Source organism: Zeus faber, assembly GCF_960531495.2.
Source record: "Zeus faber genome assembly, chromosome: 21".
In the NCBI taxonomy this organism is placed as follows: domain Eukaryota; kingdom Metazoa; phylum Chordata; class Actinopteri; order Zeiformes; family Zeidae; genus Zeus; species Zeus faber.
In genome coordinates, this window is record NC_137208.1 from 7,371,669 (window position 1) to 7,385,146 (window position 13,478).

Below are 13,478 nucleotides of genomic sequence, written 5' to 3' on the forward strand. Positions count from 1 at the left end.
TGGAAGTCTTAAAGCGCTAATATGAAATAGAAAGGAGACGGCGCCTCGCAGAACAGGAAATACAGTTACGGTTCAAACGCGTTAAAGCTTTTTACCTTACATCTAACACCAGCATCACAGCATTCACGATGTTGGAGAGGTTGAAATATCTACTTTTCAAGGAGCCTCGCTGGTTGGGGGGGCTGCCGCGTGCGCCACACACACACACACACACACACACACACACACACACACACACACACACACACACACACACACACACACAGGGCTTGTCAGTCCACCAGGTGGTATCCACAGTTCTGCTTTACTCCGTCTCTTCCTCCATCTCTTTTTTTCCACCTCATTCTCTGTCTCTTTCTTTTGCTTCCACTCTGTTCCCCTCTCCTCCCTGTCTGAGTTACCTCGCCCTCTGTGCCCCCTTCTACTCTCTCTCTCTCTCTCTCTCTCTCTCTCCCTCGCGCTCTCTTTCTGCCTCTCTCTCTCTCTCTCTCTCTCGCTCTCTCTCACATCTGTTTGGATGCTATTCTGTGTCAGAACAATTGGTTTTGCCCGGCTTGCTCCCTCCCTCGGCTTTCTTCTTCTTCTGCCCTCTCTTTCATGTTCTTTGTTGGATTATCTTTTATGTCCTCATCCTCTGTTTTTCTTTCCTATATTGCAGTTTCTTTTTCTCAACAGCAGAAAAGTTAAAAGAATAATAACTCCTCTCATGATGTGAGCCACTGCTACATGGGCAATATTTACATTTCTTGATTTCTTGTTGTCAATTATTGTGTGTGTGTGTGTGTGTGTGTGTGTGTGTGTGTGTGTGTGTGTGTGTGTGTGTGTGTGTGTGTGTGTGTGTGTGTGTGTGTGTGTGTGTGTGTGTGTGTGTGTGTGTGTTTAGGTGCGCACTGCGCAGGCTTGATTGCGGCGTTGTTAATTATTCCCTCGGTGCATGTAGGCAACAGAGGGTGATTGTTTAATGTTGCAAGACAAGAAAATACCTTAATGCCAAAAATGTAATAAAGCTTTTAATGCCAAATGTTTAATAACTCCCCACCATAGCCAAATATTTAATCATGCTTTTATGTTATTAATTCAATCACAGTTTTGTGCCAACTGCTGTTGCTTCTCCATTAAGAGGAAAGTGGAGTTTACAATCCATAACAACAGTAGCTGTGTTGTTATCCATCTCCACAAGAAGGGGGGAGTGTGTGTGTGTGTGTGTGGGGGTGTGTGTGCGTGTGCGTGTGCACGTGTGCGTGCGCGCGCGACTGACTTTATTATCTCTCTTTATTAGTGACTTAGGCGTGTGTGTGTGTTCACTCGGTCTTGAAGCTGTTAAACACGTTCAAGTGATGCTCTGGTGTCCTGCTGCTCAAGTAGCTTTGCTTTTATAATCATATAGAATCATACATGATATTGATATATATATAGTGCCACTATTGGCCAATTAATTCAAAAGCCCATGTTAAAGAATCCAACTGAGAGAAAGATTGAATTATAGAGTAATGTGTGATGTTGGAGTAGAGATCTTTGCCCGCTTCGCTCAAACATCCTAAATATTTATATCAATTTAATACTCAGGGTGAATTACCTCAGCTAATGAAAGGGAGACACCAAAAGACTTTCAAAAGACAGCGTCACATATTTGAGAGCTGTTTTCCATCTCACATTGTAGGATTTAGCAGAACGGTGATCACAGGGAATCGCACATCTTGGGATTGTGGCTCACACTGTGTGAGCGGAGGCTGCAGACTCACGCTAATATCAAACCAACCTGATTTTCCTCGTGGTTTCCTTAAGATCTCGGAAATGTTTCCAGGGGCTGCTCCTTTTAGTCGGAGGTCATACTTTAATGTTTCACAGCAACAGTATTCCAAATGTCAATTATCGAGTACATGATGGCTGCCTTTGTATAACTCATTAACTGTTCCATATCTATCCACCAAAAATGTAACAACAATAGCGTAGGAAGGAGGAAAAAAAAAAGAAGCTTTTGAGAAGTCAAGGAGAGAGCTTAATTGCACTTTAAAGGTGTAAAAATGTTGGAGCTGAGACGTTTAGGGGATTCCAACTCCAGCTCATTTATTTCAAATTTCCCATGATGTATTTTGAAACTTTCCAAAGTGGAGTGATGAAATGTTGAACCCACGTTCCACTCAAGTATTTCTCTGAAGTGATTATACGCAGCTCACTTGACTGGAAACAACGATGGAAGGCTCGTCTCAGGACGACCTAGAGAGACTTGAGGTATAAGGAAGTGGGAACGCCACACCAAAGTTTGTACAAAGACCAAAACTTATGCAAGTGGGCCCTAGTTGTTTTGTGTTTTGTGGGGTTTTTTTTGGCATTGTTTCCCCCTTGTTGTGTGTATTATGTTGTTTATTTTGCAACCAGTCCAACCATGCCAATTTCATCATACTGTGACTATAAAACCACTGGGAGATCATTAATGTTTGTGCAGGTGAGCAGGTGTGTGTTTATGATGCGCAAGAGTGTGTGTGTGTGTGTGTGTGTGTGTGTGTGTGTGTGTGTGTGTGTGTGTGTGTGTGTGTGTGTGTGTGTGTGTGTGTGTGTGTGTGTGTGTGTGTGTGTGTGTGTGTGTGTGTGCGCATGTTTGTTTTTAGTGCATGTGTTTCTAAATTCTCAGTCCAGTGTGTGGACAGCAGAGGATTGCACACTGATTGGCACTCAGCTTCGTTCCTCCTTTCGCCCTGCTCCTCAATTCCCCCCTCTCCACCAGTTAGTTTCACCCCCCCGCCCCTCATAGAGGAGCAGTCTGTCCATTTCAAATGGATCTGATTTGACTGCTGGGAACTCCTGCCTGCTACTGCCTTTTGCATTTCAAATGATATACTGATTTGAAGTGTAATATGAATCCCCGTCTTCAGCCAGAGTTTTTTCTTTCTTTTTCCATTAGAGGTGTATTGTATTGGATGTAAAATTGCATGAAAGCATGCTGTGCGCGAAAGAAGTGTGATAAACTGTCTGTCGGTGTCGATCGCCTACGCGCAGGATTTCTTTGGGTAATCCGCCCCCAGACACACTTTTTAACCGCGTTGGCAAAAGTCAACCTTGAACCTCGGCTCCCGAGAAAATTCTGGGCCCTCCTCTCTGTTTGCGTAGAAAACTTTTGAACCCCCTCGAGCGTCCAGTAGCTAATACGTGCTGGTACTCGGGTGTACGATTGGCGAGGGAAGCCAAGCGACAGGGCGGTGCTGCAGCAGGAGAACGGATTTGTTTTGATTAACATTGGACGGACATGTTTGTGTCTGTGGAGACAGAATGTGGACTGGGCTCAGTGATTCCACAACAACCATGTCTATGAATGACTCTCAAATAGACAATCCTCGTAGCTTTATTCATGTATGTATTTATCTCTAATTGATTTTCATGTACACAGATGGGGCGGCTTCGAGAACCCCATTGTTATGGTAATGGAGCTGGAGGGGTGAATGGTGTTAACCGATTAAAGAACATAAGGTAGCTGCAGTATGATGATGAATTGGGCCCATTCCACTATAAACACACATAATTCACACGCATAGACCCTTAAGAAGGCAGTTTAAGGGATGAATTAATTAGCTGAGAGAGAGGGAGCAACAGGCAGCCTGTGTGAGTGTGCATGTACATGGTCATGTACCCACGATGTTTGTGTACACGCTATATGACGGTTTTATATTGCAATGACCTTAGCTCCAAACTAATGATTTGTGGTGCACTGAAGGGAAACCCTTGCCTGGACCTAATGCTCTCTGAACTGTTCATGATCCTTACCCTGCTGCCCAGCCTTGTACGGTGTTAACCGGGTGTGCAAGCTATCCAAGCCTCTCCTCCATATCGACAAAGGGGGGCGCTGCTCGGACAGGATGTTGAGACAGAACCGGTGGCTGATTGGTTATTTTGCGTCACATGACATGCGGTGCACTTGAGGCTTTTGAAGTTATTTTAAATGTTGGGGTTTTTTTTCAGTGCGCCTTGGTCGCGCCCGACAAAAAGGCGTGTCGCGCTCACGTTCCAGCATGTCTACACTGAAAACAATAGATTGCCGCCCGAAAAAAAGGCCTCATGTGAAGCCAGGCCCTAAAGCTGGTTGCAGTACATGTGGCAAGAACCTATTGCATTGTGTACCGTCAAGTGAGGCGCTGGCTGATTGGTGGTCATCTGAATACTATCTTTTTTTCTGTGAAATACAGCGCTGTCCATGCCTGTACAATTGTGGCTATTTTTGCAGTAATTATATTCAATATCTAATCAACTACATTTTACATTTAACAAGGGGTTTTGATGCTGATCCCAGAGCTTTGAGGCTCAAATGTTAAAATATATTTAAACTTTAGGTGCAGTAAATTTGCCACGCTATTCCATGGGCAGCATTACTGCCCGGTCAAACACTCTCCATAGGAAGTGAATGGCATGGCACTGTGTCCATTGGCAAACACACTTCCTTGCAGCTTGAGGTTAGATCCCGTTTTCTCATACTGTACATCTCCAAAATAATGGTACGCCTTTTTAAAACATGGAAATCACTTAAATATCACAATAACTTAAATATAATTTTGATTGATTGAAAGTGGTGAGACTACCAGTTTCAAGGAGTACAAATGAGTAGCGGACAGGACACCTTTTCAGGTGTGAACTTGCGTGTGTCTATACTGTAGGTGTACTTTTTGTGCCGAAGATCACATGCATTGTTTAAACAAATCCTTTGCCTTGGCTCGCATCTATGTGTTTGCTGGGGATGCATCGATGGTCAATTGGGATCACAAACGCACACACAGACACATGTACACACACCTAGCTTGTGCGTGTGTGTTTGACATAAACGAGCCAAGACAGGCATGCGTCTGTCCCCTCTGACACTGCTGTGTTTTTGCGTGGGTGCATGTTTGTCTGCTGACCATCAGAGTGACAGTGAGAGTATAGGAGTGGGCACCCGTCCACAGCGCATTTACACATCAAACGGGCAGCCTGAAGTAGCAGCAACTCGCTTCAACACAATCAACAAACATGGCCAAACAGCCTGTGTTGGCCGCCTGGCTGACTAGCTGATATGGAGTGACCGAGTTTACACTCTGCATATCGCCACTGGACTCAGCAACTCAGTCTGTCTCCACCTACTACCCTTTACACACCTTGCCTTCATTGACAAATGAGTTATAATTGGATATTTTCATTGAGGTAAACTACTGTAACGTTGTCTTCCTGTAAATGGTGCTGCTTTATATCCCAGCATTTCCCTTGCAGAATAGGTTCACCATTTTTCAACCCAGGCCTTATTAAAATGCTCCTGCAGCGTCTCACTATAATACATAATACATGTTGCTATTCATAATTAAGTCATTTGTTGGTGTAATAACAGTATATAGAAAAGACTACTCCCCCAGGTATGAAAGAAGTCAAGTAATGTCAAGTGTATTTATATAGCCAGTAATCACAGTACAACCTCAAAGGGTTTCACAAGCTTCAGATTTCACAAAGAAGTCAACAGCATCCCCTACCATTAGCCTCTACCCAGACAAGGAAAAAGTCCCAGAATAATGTGATTTTTAAGTGAATTTTGTGTGTTTTGCTTTATTTTTATACCTGACCTTTTCATTTAGTTTCCCCCAACACTTTCCTCAACTGACAAGCTCTGTTTGTATTGCCATTTCCTCCAAGGCCATATGCCACTTTGAATTGTACATGGTTTTCATTCATTTATTCACGCATTCATTTGTTTTTTACACATATTGTCACACACTGCAAAGCATTGTATTTTGTTTTTCTAACAAGGCACACCAACCCATCAATGCCTTCCATCCCCTCTTTGATTTGTGGCCAACTGGGTTAAGCTAAGCCCAAGTTGGATTTAGAATGTGTTCTCCCTGAAGCTTTCCAAGGCTTCACTGTGCCTGCATTTCTTATTTGCATCTTACATCAATGTCACCTACTTTGTTTAAATGAAGGCAGTCTTCAGTTCAACAAGGGCAAAACACAACACTAAAACATATACAGTACACACTGCCTGTGTGGTTTATTAAAAATGGCACCCAATAAAATTGTGCAAAATTCTATGCACTATGCCTCATAATGTACATTCTGCTGGTATCAACTTTGTACAGGGTGTCTGTAGGTCCTTAAAATATCTTGTCCAAAAACGTCTTTTAATGTCTTAGAAATATTAGGCCTTAAATTTGAATTTCTTTATTCACATGTCTTCATTTCAACATAAACAACACATTTATTTTCAAAGTGAATCAATTCCTGCATGCATCACTCAGAAATCTGATTGAATAAAATATTTATAAAATGTAAGACTACCTCTGAACTTGTGCTTCCTTCCCTATTTCTAATACTTACCTCTGTCCTGGATTAACCTAAAAGCAATTTCTCATGTCTATGTGTTCAAATCTCTGCATGCCTTTGGTATGTCATAGAGTAAAGCAAAGAAACTGTGAAAAGAGATACATTATTGCTAAAGAGATCAATTATATTAAAAAATGGCCTGGACTGATTTGTTGGGACCCTTAGAAAAGATTATAAATAATTGGATTTTAGTGATATTTCAAACTAACTGTTTTGTTAAATTGGAATCACACGTCTTCAATCTTATAATCAGTCATTCAGCCTATTTAAATGGAGAAAAGCAGTCTGCTGTTTGGTATCATCGTGTGCACCACACTGAGCATGGACCAGAGAAGGCAAAGGAGAGAGTTGTCTGAGAAGAGAGAAAGAAAATGATAGACAAGCATGTTCAGGGTAAATGCTATAAGACATCTCCAAGCAGTTGATGTTCCTGTGACTACAGTTGCAAATATTATAAAGAAGTTCAAGATCCATGGGAATGTAGCCAACCTCCCTGGACGCGGCCGCATGAGGAAAATTGACCCCAGATTGAACAGAAGGTTAGTGCGACTGGTAGAAAAAGAGCCAAGGACAACTTCCAAAGAGGTACAAGCTGAACTCCAAGGTTAAGGTACATCAGTGTCTGATCGCACCATCCGTCGCTTTTTGAGTGACAGTGGGTTCTATGGAAGAAGACCCAGGAAGACTCCACTTTTGAAAGAAAAACATTAAAAAGCCAGACTGGAATTTGCTAAAATGCATATTGACAAGCCACAATGCTTCTGGGAGTCAAAAGTGAAGCGTTTTGTCAAATCACATCAGCTCTATGTTAACAGACGAAAAAAATTAAGCTTTCGAAGAAAAGTACACCAAACCTGCTGTGAAACATGGAGGAGGTTTGGTTATGTTTTGGGGCTGACTTGCTGCGTCTGGCACGAAGTGCCTTGAGTCTGTGCAGGGCACAATGAAATCTCAAGACTATCTAGGCATTCCGGAGCGAAACATACTGCCCAGTGTCAGAAAGCTCTGTCTCAGTCGCAGGTCATGGGTCCTCTGACAGGATAATGACCCAAAACACACAGGTAAATGCACCCAAGAATGGATAAGAACAAATCATTGGACTATTCTAAAGTAGCCTTCTGAGCCCTGATCTGAAGCCTATCGAACATCTATGGAAAGCGCTTAATAAATGCAGTCTGCAGAAGGCACCCTTCACACCTGAGACAGCTGGAGCAGTTTGTTCAGGATGAGTGGGCCCAACTACCTGTTGACAGGTGCAGAAGTCTCATTGAGAGCTGCAGAAACCTCTTGATTGCAGTGATTGCCTCTAAAGGTTGTGCAACAAAATATTAGGTTTAAGGGTCCCATCGTTTTTGTGCATGCCATTTTCATTTGTTTTTTTATGTAATATATTCTGTTTAATCAAAAATCAAAATCAATGGAATAAACAATGATGGATGCCACTTACTATTGTGAGTTTTAAGTTATTTCAGAGAAAATTGTGGGTTCTTCTTTTTTCATCCAAGGGTACCCACAAATTTGCCTAGGCCATTTTAGAATATAATTGATCTCTTTAGCAATAATTTATCTCTTTTCACAGTTTATTTTCTTTACTCTATGACATACCAAAGGCATGCAGGTATACATGAGAAAATTGCTTTTAAGTTTCATCACTTTTCAGGAGGAATGAAGCATTGTTTCAATGAGTTGTAAGGTACCAACAAATTTGTCCACGTCTGTACATAGCACATACCTCTATCATTATATGTGATACTTTAATAAATCAGAGAGAGATGATTTGTCCAAATCTCAGTTTTAAATATTGTTCAGTTGTTCTCTGAAGTAGTTCTTAAAAAGTAAAGCAAAATAAAAAAATTAAAAAACTCCTGTTATTCGTGTTCAGGGCAGGTCTTTTCTATACAAACCAACTAAACTGCACGCACGCACGCACACACACACTAAACTGTTTCTGTACACAGCGAGTCCCTGCTTTACCTACTGTGCGCACAGAGAGCAAATTTAAGTCAAAATAGTTGAAAAGTCCATTTTTCTGTTAGTGCACCCTGGAGGGCTTTCAGTTTTAAAGGGAACTGATGCAAACTCGCCTTCTATGCTAATTCTTCAGATATGGCTTTCATAATGTGATTCATTTTTTTCCGGTCCAGAACCCAAGTTTGAACATTTTGATATTACCCTGAGATACAGGCTCATTAAAGTGCTGGGACCTGATGTTAAAAGGTCTGTGACCCCATTAGGAACCGCACCCATTGAGACACTCACTATTGATCGCGCTTATTCATTAGGCAAAATGTGAAATATTTCATTAATTTCATTAAATTGCAAAGTTGTCAGTGAAGTTATCATCCATGCTAACAAACCACTAATAGCGTTGTTTTTGGAGAAAGTAGGTATGCGGACAAAAAATCACATATATGCAAAGAAATTAAACAAACCCCAAAAAATGGTGATCCATATCTGAACAGTTGTTGCAACAGAACTTAAATATACTGATCTGTGACAGTGTCTAGGGTTTTGTACCATGTGGAAGTAATATATCCTCTAATAAACATCTTAAAATCAGATACAGTGGTACCTCGACTTACGACTGTAATCCTTTCCATAAGAACGGACGTATGTTAAAACAGTCGTATGTCGAGGCAATTTTTCACATATAAATTACGAAATCATGAAGGGTGAAAATAATCAAAATACACAGCACAAACACAGTATGTATGGAAAAAATATCGATAAGCCACGAACTACGTGCACACACCATGTAGATCGCCCGCTGACTGACTGCCGACTGGCTGCCGACTGGCTGCCGACTGGCTGCCGACTGGCTGCCGACTGGCTGACTGCTTACTGGCTGCTGACTGCTGACTGGCTGCCGACTGGCTGGGGACTGGCTATTGACTGCTGACTGGCTGCTGACTGGCTGCCGATGCGCCAACTGCAAATTTCCACGGTCGTATGGAGCAGTCGGTCGCAAGTCGATACAAATTTTTGCGGCTATCGCTACTCGTATCTTGGATTAGTTGTAAGTAGATGCAGTCGTAAGTCGAGGTACCACTGTGCTAAATTATGAGATGTATAAATGATTGCCTGTCATTATAGGTGTAATTCATAGACTAGAATTCATAACTAGATGTTGCTTACTTCCATAGTACTTCGGGTGACTAGCAAGCTTACTGTTTTCTGTCTCTTGACACCAATAGCACATCAGATCACCTGAGATTGTGATCGGGTTGCCTGCTCAATAACAGTGACACCATTTGCTGAACCCAGTGTGTATTGATTCAGATTTAAAATATTTTTAAAGACCAGGTGACTTTTTCCTCCTCTATTCAGTAGTGCACATGCTCTTCACCACCCTCTAGGTATACTACTGTCCATAAGCCAGATTGTTTATGCGATTTTCCCCGAAAAACGTGGCAAAAAACACTGTCTGGAACATAGAAACGGCTGCATTTATGAATGGACAGAGAGGCAAATGCTGGTTCTTCCTGCTTGACGACTGATCTGCCTGTACCTTCTGCTTTGGAAAGTGATCCAGTATTCGTTATTTATATATATATTTTTCATCATTGTCAAGACAGCCATCTGTTTCCAGACGCCCTTAGTGCTACTCGCCAAAGACGGGGTCTCCCTGGATCGGGAGCAGGGGCGCGACGACCGACATCTTACAGACGGCGTCCCAATGGAACCAGACGCTGTGTCCTGTTCTGGTCCCCCTGAAGGGTTGCTGCCACCATTGGCTGTCACTCATCAAACGCACACGCCACAGAGGACTAGTAATCTGCCAGCTGGTGTGTCTCCTTGTGGGTGCGGGATGACTGACAGCGTGCGTGTATGTGTGCGTGTGCGGGCGCGCGCGCTTTGGGATTTGTAGGCGGTGAGGGTCTATGTCATGTGTGTATGTTGTCTGGCAGTTGCATATACGCAATATGCAGACACGGTGGGCAATTCTGTGTGTGTGTGTGTGTGTGTTTCAGTCTCTTGGTTTTCTGTACTTGCTCCTTCCACTGGAGAAAAGATGGCCAGGGTCCTTGATGTAGTTCAGCATTATTACAGACCTCTTCAGAAAGAGGGAGCCGGAGGCCTCTCTCTCTCTCTCTCTCTCTCTCTCTCGCTCTCTGTCAGCAGTGATGTAAACATATTGGTGAGCACCTCGGCAGTCGATCAATTCAAGGAAACCTTTCTCAGGCGTTTTTTGTTTTATTGCGCATTTTCTGTCCTTCTCTCATCCTCGACTTTTTTTGTCCTCCATGACGTCCCCTCTGATCCTCAGCAGAAACAGTAGAAACTACACTTCTCAACGAGAAACTCAGTCACTACATCGACCCCCATGGTCACTCAGACACTTACAAGGTCTTTCTCTCTCTCCCTCTCTCTCTTGCTCTCTCTCTCTCTCTCACCATTATATGCACATGTATTGGCAAGTTTTGGCTGAGTGGTCGGTGCAAAGTCTCTAAGCTTTTATTGTTTCATGTTTAATGTTGTGTTTCCAAGGTTATACATGTGCATAGAAGTTCATGCCTGATTAAATGTGATTAAAAAAAAATAAAAATTCTATAATACTTGCCTTCAGAGAAGGAAGAAAGAAAGAAAGCATTTCCAATTGAATATTGTTCCTGAAAAAGCCAACAGGTCGCATATATTGTACTAAAGCAACGAGCTGCCGGGAAAAGTGCTTGGATTTCCTTTAATTTAACTACAAACCCAGTTAGGTGTTGCAAAGAAACTGTCCACTGGGAAATTAATGAAGACTGATCTGAATGCGCCGCCGGAATGCAGGCGCATGCACGCACGCACACACACACACACACACACACGCGCACACACACAAACTCTATTCCAAGACAAACACTGTCGATGCTTCTGTAGCTCTGAACAGCCATGGTTGTCTGAACCTTATCTCTACCTGTCATCTCTCTCTCTCTCTCTCTCTCTCTCTCTCTCTCTCTCTCTCTTGCTTTCTTTGTCTGTCTCATAACACACACACACACACACACACACACACACACACACACACACACACCCCAATCCAAGAGATTGACAGATCATTGGCCTAGCCTTCTGTGGTCTCTACATCAACTCTGGGCGTTCATTATTGTCCAAATCTTATCTGGAGCTGTCATCTCCCCTTTTGTCACTTTGGGTTTTTTTTTTTTTTTAACCCCCCCCCTTTTTTTTTTTTTTTTTTTTTTAACCTTTCTCACACACACACACACACACACACACACACACACACACACGTCCACCTTGTTGATAGCCATCCGCTGCCACAATAGCAGCCAATCTGGAGCCATTGTTGTCTTTAATGGAACGGTCGGAGAGGAGAGGAGGGACTATTGATGTGAGAGAGGGAGAGAGAATAGTGAATGAAAGTTTGGAATAAAGGAGTAGGAAAGAGGGCCAAAGTATGTGCCCCAGAGAAAGGATGCAGCAGATTATGTCAACCCGTTCATTCATATTTCTTTGCAGGTGTGTGCTCTTGCAGGTGTTCCGGAGGTTGTGTGTGTGTGTGTGTGTGTGTGTGTGTGTGTGTGTGTGTGTGTGTGTGTGTGTGTGTGTGTCTGTGTGTGTGTGTGTGTGTGTGTGTGTGTGTGTGTGTGTGTGTGTGTGTGTGTGGCCGATGGATAATGTGTTTGATGAAAATAATACATCATTGTATAGTCTAAATTAATAACTTCTGACTCGAATGAAAGAACAGCGTTTTGATCTGATATCACACTTTCCGTTCTCATATCCTGTGATTTGATTAGCCTGGGTCATCGATATCAAACCCATTCCGATGAGTAAGACCATACATTTTCCCTTTTGGTGTGAATCCTCTGGACTCGCGTGGGTGGCTGCGGGCGGCTCCCCCTGGTGGGCGGCAGGCGGCGGGCATGATGATGAATTATGGAACGACGATGGTGGATTTCCTCCTGTTGCCTCAGCTGATCAAAGATCCGCCACAGCGCGCTCATGTAGACAACAGTGAGGGAGGGAGGTAAACGGAAGAGGAGGGCGAGGAGAGAGGCAAGAGGAAGAAGAATGGAGGTCAGCGGGCGGATGGAGCGAGGGAGGGCGGGGGACGTGGGGGAAAGGGGAAGAAGCGATGGGATGGCGGGGGGGAAAGAGGGGGCAGACGGATGAAGGGATGGCAGATAGACGGGTGCGCGGGGACAATGGTGGAAGGAGAGCGTGTCATTGGAAGGATGCCAGAGGGAAGTTTAAACAGAGTGACGCAGCAAGAAGGCAAATTTAAGAGAAGAATTGGGACAGGGAGGGGGGAAGGAATATCAAATTAGGAATGTATCTGATAGATCATTTCTTTTGTCTACGTTAACGTACGTTCGTCTACGTTTGCCCTTTGGGTGATGGAGGGATGTTCAAAACCCATCAAATTGAAGTTGTTTTTTTTGGAGCGCAGGGAGTGGGGTTTATTCCTGCTCTGTGGGGAAACGCTTTTGTAGAATATAGATTTTCTGTGATTAATTTGTCAATATTTTCCTCAAAAATGCAGAGAGGTCACCCTCCAAATCTAGGCGAGGTAATAACACAATTCATCGGTTCGATGAGAAACCTGGACACGCTCCACTTTAACGTAAGAAATCATTTAATTAGCCGAGGCATGCATTTTTTATTTTTTTTGGTTCATTTTTTCCCACTCGTCCTGGTTTTCTCGGGAGAACAAAAAGGTGGAGAATGAGACGGATGACGGGGAGGAGACGGAGGAAGAAAGAGAGATGGAGGGGATGGGCGGGAGGGGGGAGAGACCTCATTAAAGTAAGGGTAACAAATAAAGACTGAAAGGATGAATACAAACCGTGAAAGAGTTAAATAGAGGGAGAGAATAGACGGCGCGAAAAGGGCGTGGAGCGGGATGGACGAGTGAATTGGAAGAAAGAAATAATAAGATAGGTCGTGTAGACGGAGAAGGTTAAGAAGGAGGGAACGAGAGAGAGAGAGAGAGAGAGAGAGAGAGAAAAAGTGATGGGGAAAAGCAGGCAGAAGGGCAGTTGATTAAAGCAAGCAGCCTCAATAATGCAGATGTAATTAGTTGTGCCCCGGAGCTCTTTGGAGTCGCCCCGCTCACTCCGTTAAACACCTAACCACATTAAGACCATGGCTGGAGAGAGGGGGCGATAGAGAGGGAGAGAGAAAGTCCAGTACGTTCCGGC

At 43.3% G+C, this 13,478-nt stretch overlaps 1 protein-coding gene across 2 annotated transcripts in view; it reads left to right on the forward strand.

Moving 5' to 3' along the window:
• The window catches only part of tbc1d22a (TBC1 domain family, member 22a), a 163,981-nt gene that overhangs the window by 89,396 nt on the left and 61,107 nt on the right, over nucleotides 1-13,478 (forward strand). The window lies entirely within an intron of this gene.